Source organism: Cyanistes caeruleus, chromosome 4, assembly GCF_971803275.1.
Source record: "Cyanistes caeruleus chromosome 4, bCyaCae1.hap1.1, whole genome shotgun sequence".
NCBI lineage: Eukaryota > Metazoa > Chordata > Aves > Passeriformes > Paridae > Cyanistes > Cyanistes caeruleus.
This window is the reverse complement of record NC_141704.1, coordinates 3,219,155-3,226,563: the sequence shown is the minus strand read 5'-3', so window position 1 is coordinate 3,226,563 and position 7,409 is coordinate 3,219,155. Positions and strand designations below refer to the sequence as shown.

Below are 7,409 nucleotides of genomic sequence, written 5' to 3'. Positions count from 1 at the left end.
GACCTATCTACAACTTCCAGCCTGGTTTTGATGGTTTGAGTACTCATCATTTACTCAGATGCTGCTGTGTCGATCCCAGCCCACTGCAGACAGGCCCATCTTTCTCCCTGTCCCTTCCCTGTCCTCCTGCCTTTCCCCTCCAAAATCTCTGCCAGACCATTTGTTTTTGCCAAATTCTGGTTTGCTTTATTGTGAATCTCCCTGAATGAGTGGAAACCTGAGGAAGAAGGTGGTGATTTTAGGGGTTTTATTGATTTTTTCACATCTGTTCTCAGCTGGATTCACAGGGCAGTGTGAACTCTTAGAAAAAAAACCTCTCAAACATTGTACTGAAGAAACAAAAAAGTTTTCATCTCCACATTGGTTTAAAATATAAAGGAAACCACCTGAAGAACTGAGCATTGACTAACCAACTACTGCAAGGTGTAGTCACAAAAATAACTGCACTGAAAGCCTCTGAAGGTTGATTATGGCATCAAGAACTCCAAAGAAACTAGACCCAGGAATTAAATACCTCAGAATGATAAAGCCATGAGTTTTATTTTAAGGAAGGAGATGTTTGGTATCTTCCATTTGAAATTCTGGCTGAAACAAACTTATTTTCATCACTGTTACCCCAAAACTGCAAACCTGCATGAGACTGCAGAGTAAAAACTGTCCTGCAATGGGCTGTGAAGCCAAACCATGGCAATTCCCTCAGTTAATCAATACACAAAGTGCTGCTGAGGTTCTGATCTCACCACAGAGCCCTGCCAGATCAAACCCAGAGTTCAATGGAAAACCCACTCCAGCACTGCAGAGACAAAACAACATTCATGCTGAAGTGTTTGATGGTGGCAGCCCCACTGAGCAACAAATACGCTCCCTGTCCTGGGAGCAGGCCCTAAAAATAATAATAAAAATAATAATAATAATAAAAATCCAGTATGCAGGAAGCTGGGAAGATCAGATTGGAAACAAGCATTTAGTTTGCAAAGGATCTGTGCTTGGATGCCTCACTTCTGCAGGCTGGATCCCAACAGCAGAAGATGTGACCTTCTCCCTCTTCTTTACCCCGAGGACACACAGCCAGGAGCTTGGAGGTGAATGATTATAATGACCCTCAGGAAGGAGAGCCTGAAAGAGAAAAGTATTTTCATCTGCATTGTCCCAAATCTGTGGAGACATGAAGAAACTTCCTCTCTCAAATTATCTGAAAGAAATGGAAGTGTTTGTCAAACTGGATTAGGGTTGGAAGCTCAATGACATATCTAGAAAGTGATTTACCCAGATGAATTTGGGGGAAGTGTTTTCCTTTGACTATGTTTTTCCTCCTTTTCCTTGGTATTTGATAGCCATAAATTCATTTTATTTTTAAGAGGGCAGGGACAAAACTACATCTCATCTTCTCCTGTCTTTCAATGCCGTGTGGCCCTGCACATCTGTTCCCAGGTGTATCCTTTGGGAGGGTGCTCTGAATCTCTGCTGTCCCTCCCAAGGTGTATTCCCACCTCAAGCAATTTCCTTCTCAGCCTTGCTCTGCCACCAACTGACACCTCAGCTGATGAAATGCCTGAATATTTTGGGTTTTGCTCACTCTGAGACCTCTTCACTCCATTTTCATGCCACCTGGACACACTTCACATCCCTGGGTGCTCTTCTGCCCTTCGTGCTGCTGTCCCCTGCCCATCCCTGCATCCCCCCTGCCACACGTGCAGGCTGCTGTGGTGGCAATGAGATGGAGATTACAGCCACTAATTGCACACAAACAAGTGATTAGGGGGACAATTGCAAAGCACACCCCAGCCTTGCACTAATTCTTCATTCCCTGCATGGAGTAATGCCCTTTTGTTTCCCTGGATAAACCCCTAATGATGTTAGGGGGCATCCAAAGAACACGGTGGCACCAGGGTGAGCTCATTAATAAGATTAGCCGAGTTTTAATTTAGATGAAAAGCAGGCAAGGCAGGGAACAAGGCCTGTTATTATTTTGCATTACAAAAGGTGGGTTTGGGAAGCAGGGAGGCGTGGAGGCAGCTGGATGAGGGCTGGGCTGGAGACCTGGAGGGAATGGCAGCAGATGTCCTGGTGAGTGGTTCTATATTTCTGTCCTACACTTGCTGACCAGCATATACCTTTAGGCTGAGGTGAGATAATGAAATTTCAACTTTATTTATTTTTTATAGTTTTTTTTTTTTTTGGTAGAGCTGTGATTTGACTTGGCTTCCCCAAGAAGTTACTGGGTGTGTGTGTGTGAAGCTGGTCTGGGTGCCCAGTGTGAGGCTCCTGGTTTTGACATGAGGGAATTACTGGGGACATTTGTCTTCCTGGCTGGGCAGTGACCACTCTGCAGCCTTTTTTTTGTCTACCAAGGCTCTAGTGGTAATCCTGATCCCTGTGGCTCATTTCACAGAGGCGAGATAATAATCAGCTCACATAATGAGCTGTTGTCCCACCTTGAGTTCAAAATGAGCCAGAACCCCTCCCTGTCGATTTCCATAATGCACCCAAATTTCTTCTCCTAAACCAGCACTGAGGAACATCTCCAGAGAGAGTCTAAATGCCACATCAACAGAATCTGTCACATTTCCTGCTGTGAGCGAGGATCTCTCACGTGCTTGTGGCCAGGGAAGTTGCCTTTACCTGCAGCTTCCCCACTCCAGGACCTCCACGCCAGGATATCTGGGGATGCACTGGGCAGCCAAACCTGGTGTATGGGAAAGGAGCTGTGACTCTTCAGGACTCTTCCTTTATGAAGAAGGCATGACCATTGCTTTCCCATCCCTGCTGAAACACAGCTCAGCTTCCCAAAACAAGCCCTCATGACCTCTTTCCCATCTGCCCTCACTCTTCCTGTGCTTCCTCATTAGCTGTGGGCATCTCTGCCCCCTCCACAGATCTGGGATGGGTTTGTTAATCCACATTATCCCTTTGCTTTGCAGCACTGAGAGTTTGGACACCAAAGGAGGAGTCAAACCTGTGCCAAGCTATTCCCATTTGGCAGCTTTCTGAGCAGCTCACCATACTTGGAGCAAAGCAAAAGAGATAAACGCTTTGTAGGTGTAGAGTGGGACATTTGAGAGATCCACTAGAATCAAAACTCCTGGAAAATGAAGGAGGGAGACAGACATATCAAGAAATACTTCAGCTGTGTTTGCTACAAAATGCAAATGGAAATGAAGGCATTCCATTGAAAATGAAAATGGAAGCTGGGAGGTGACTCTATTTCTGTCAATTGCTGGTTGTGAATTGTTTGAGACTTTTAATGGTTTGCAGGTAGCCCAGGTAGAAGAGGCCAACTACAAAACATTGAGAGAAATCTGAAGAACCCTCCACTCTTGAGCAAAAATGCAAGCTGGGAAGGAAAGATGAAGTGTTGCCTCTTTTTCCTGAAATCAGAAAGGACAAGGAAGAACAACAAAACAGGGCAGAGATGGTGATTTGCTCTAAACATGAACAAGTTCTGTCCCCTTTGACTCCACAAGGCCACAGGACCCATAACATTGCCTCGATAACCCTGGACCACAGAGACTGGAGAAACATCCATTGGGGCTGACATTAATTTTAAATAAGCCTCTGTCTCCTTGCCTCTCACCTCACAGACAAATTGCTGTTTACAAACTTGGTTTCTTTTCTTTTGGAGCTTTATTTTTTTTCAGGAATGGGGCTGTGGGAAGGGGTATCCAGTGTGCTGGGAGGTGTCTGTCTCCAGGGGACTGCAGGGAGGGCTGCAAAGGGCGAGTCAGATAACGGGGTCACTGCGGATCTGGAGTCAGAGGCATGAAGTGCAGGGCATTGATTTTTGTGTCTGCGCTTGTTAATGGCACCTCTATGAGCATGATGACTCTGGCCTTTGCTCGTGCCATCTCTCTGATGATATTATATTGCTTCCCTGGAATAAGGAATAAGATCCTCTGTGAGAGGTATTGATGAAGAAATGAAGTTCCAAGGAGGTCCAGCAGTGTTTCTGATGACCCTTTAACCTCCCCCCGCCACAAAACTCTGTGTTGAAAAGGCCATAAAGGACTTTTCCATATTGATAGAAGAGATGGGAATCACACAGGGCCCATGCCTTAGCTCCAAAATCATCCACCTGCAGAACTGCAGGGAATAAACATAATTTGTAGTTCCTCTCATCTTGAGACAGATCTATCCCCTCCTATAATGGAGACCTTTCTCTGGCAGAGCTGGTTAAATCCAAACTAAATCTCAGCAGGGAATTTTTTTCCAGTTCTTGTTTCTCTTCCTGCTGCAGCTCCCAAAGTAAATAAAAATATTGAAGACTTGTGCTCAACTTGCTTTTCACTGCTCCACAAATGGGATTTGGGAAGAGGAATGGAAAGCTGCTGGGGCAAGGGCTTGGTAGGAATAAATATCTGTTGGGATGAAGAGCCTGGCACAGAGATGTCCTGGGAAGGTGATGCTCAGGGACTGTGGTGCCTGGATCAAGGGAGGTCCCTCTGTCACATGTCCCCATCTGGACTGGTGTCTTGTTAAGGACTTTTGAATTAAGTTCTTTTTCCCTTTGAACTGAAGATTGACAAGAGGGAGGCAGTTTTCTCTTGTTTGGTCTCAGTTGTTTATTTTTTTCTTATCATCATTACAAGGTACAAGGAGCTATGTGCACTATGATAGAAAAGGGGTAAAATGGCTACCAAAGATCCTCTTCAAGGTCTTTTATATGTCCATTTACCCAATTAACAGATGCCAACTAAATTATTTTTCTTAGTGACCCAATGACCCAACACCTGTGTGCTGCACTACGGTATTTTTCACCCAATCACCTACTACTATCCAAAAACCTCTAGGAAAAGAACATGAAGAAGAAAGAAGAAGGACAAGAGACAACACTCTAAATCCTCCATCTTGTCTCCTGTTCTCTAAGCTACTTGTTCACCCAGCGATTTAAAGAACTTTCTCATCTACACACTTACACTTTTCCTATCTAACTTTAACATTTGTTTTCATGTATCACCATGAAAACATGCTCATGAATTTCATGTTCTGTGAAATTCAGTGTTTCTTTGAATCCTAGAACTAAGTATTAGAAACAAGGGCACACACTCTATATCTCAGACTCCAACAGACTGGCTGCAGGCTGGAGAAGATGTGAGACAACACCAGAGCACAGAGGTGTCAGAATAATTCCTGACACTCTCTGGACATGACAGAGGAACCAGAGCACAGGAAAACCCCACCTTTGAGCATTAAATGAATGCCAGTTTTGAGGTGACAGCTCCAGCTGGGTCATGTTTGTTGGCTTGACCACCACTCAGAGCCAGGAATGATTGGAAGGGCCTGAAGGTCTCAGTTGGGCTTTTCCAAAACACGTGGAAAACCTCTGCTTTGACACCAGGGGTCAAACTGACATTCAACCTGACCTGCCAGACCTGAAATACACTTCTTGGAAGCCAAAGTGTTCTTTGGCTCACACATGAGGGGGAAGGAGCATCTGTGCTGCCAGGGGATGATGTGGGGAGTGCTGACACCCTCCTCACAACTTACTGATGGCAATGGTGCAGGAGAGGCAGATGAAGCAAGGAGAAAAATCAAGCTATATGTATCTATCAGTACATGGCTGTTATTGTCATCACTGGCTTTCTTGTGAGTATTTCAAGACTTGTTCTTTTTGTCCTGAAGTTCCCTGTGATTCAGGGATAATCCTTGCATTAAAAGGAAAAAAAAAACAAACCAAAACTGTGGGATTTTTTTGGGATTTTTTTGTTGTTTTTTTCAAATTGACAGAGATTTTTAGGCTTTATTCATGATTCATGGTCTGCCCTGCCCTGTCTCTAGGAGCCAGAAAATATTTGTCCTAGGGTAACTTAATGGTGAAAATCCAGGATGCAAATAAAAGAAGCCCATGTTATCACATTTAATCTTTATTGAGTCGATTTTAGAGCCAGTCTCTTGATGTTGAGGAACCTGGCCCTTAGTTTGGGCTGCTGGCCAGGCTGCTGGAGGTGGAGTTGGCAGATGGCCTGCTGGCTCTGCTGGCAGAACACTGACCTCTCACACCAGGTCAGGGAGAGCAGAGCACTCACAGGCTGCCTGGTGTGGATTGGGAAAATGCAGTTTGCCTGCTGGGGTTTTAAGAGATAGAGAAAAAGGATAAAGACAGCAGGGAGAAGATGCTTCTGTTGGAGATACCTACATAGCGGCTCTGCTTTAACAGCATTAATTGATGTTTGACTTCAGTGAGAGCAGAAAGATAGAGATAAATGAACAAGCTGTAGAAGGAATGATCCTTGCTGGAGCTGCCTGGTAGGGAGAGATGGGGAAAGCACGAAGGTTAAAAGTCTAATGACAAGCATCCTTAATGATTGCTCTTCCTGTATTCCCTCTGGGTAACATTTCCTGAGACTAAATTGTCTTAAAACCACTCTAACGTGGCTGAAACATTTCTAAATATAATTCAGCTCAACTAATGCTGAAGAATATAATGGAATTTGAGGAAAGAAAAATCAAGCACAGTAAGTTTTTTAACTATTACATGCCTTTCAGGGCAGGCCAAATGGTGCATGAATTGGGGTAAATAAAGGAGAAAAACACATTTTTTGGTGTCCAATGGAGTGGAAGTTCACCTGTCTGCAGCAGTGCTGAGGCTCCCTGCAGACTGTGTCTCTGTGGATCCATGGAGAGTGTGACCCCCTGTGCTGTGGCAATAACAGAATCCCCACCTTTAATCCTGGGGGAAAAAATCAAGGCAGTTTGCTGAAGCAACACTAAGAGTTGACACAGTTCAGTCCTGGGCAAACAGATCTGTGTGTTGGTAGCCACAGGAGTACAGGGGAGACTGGAGCCCTTCTCCAGCAGCCTGAGCTCACTGGCTGCTCCAAACTGATGTGGAGAGGCTGCAGAAAATGGCTTAAAAGCACAATTAACTTTCTGCAACAATAGCCTCTTTATTCTTCATTATGAAAAGGCCTGAAAGGGAATTTGTTTTCCAAGATAGAGCTTCATTTCACATCTATCAGAACAAGTAACCTTGCAAGCCAGACACAATAGCTGGTATCTACCCATCGCTTCCTCCCTGGCCCTCCCCAGGCAGTGCACAGCAGCTCTCTGTAAGCCTGGTTTTGTCTGCTCCCCCTGCTTATAAATTGCACTCATTAATAATATTTTCATTTCTTGGGAAAGCTATAAAATAGTAAATGTGCCTCTGCAGTTCCAGCCCTGCTCGAGGCCAGGCTCTGGCGTCTCCTGGGCGGGAAGGTCAGAGCGGTGGGATGGATTCACACTGCTGGGTTAGAGGCTCTTTGTGCTGCCACCCTCTGATAATGCCACTCTCTCCCTTCCCTGACCTTCCCATGTCCAGCCCCAAAGCTGGTCTGTAACTTAGAGACTCATAAAGAGCACAGATTTAGGGTGCGAGCACAAAATCCACCTGATGCACCCATTTGTGCATTTTCACTGCAGTATTCGAGCAG

The 7,409-nt window shown here is 45.0% G+C and overlaps 1 long non-coding RNA gene across 1 annotated transcript; it reads left to right on the top strand.

Annotated features, from left to right (window-relative positions):
* Positions 1-1,946: 1,946 nt before the first annotated feature.
* Positions 1,947-4,267, top strand: LOC147653383 (uncharacterized). The gene is made up of 2 exons (XR_015285838.1): positions 1,947-2,067; positions 2,922-4,267. It is a non-coding gene; the product is annotated as an uncharacterized LOC147653383 (long non-coding RNA).
* Positions 4,268-7,409: the final 3,142 nt, after the last annotated feature.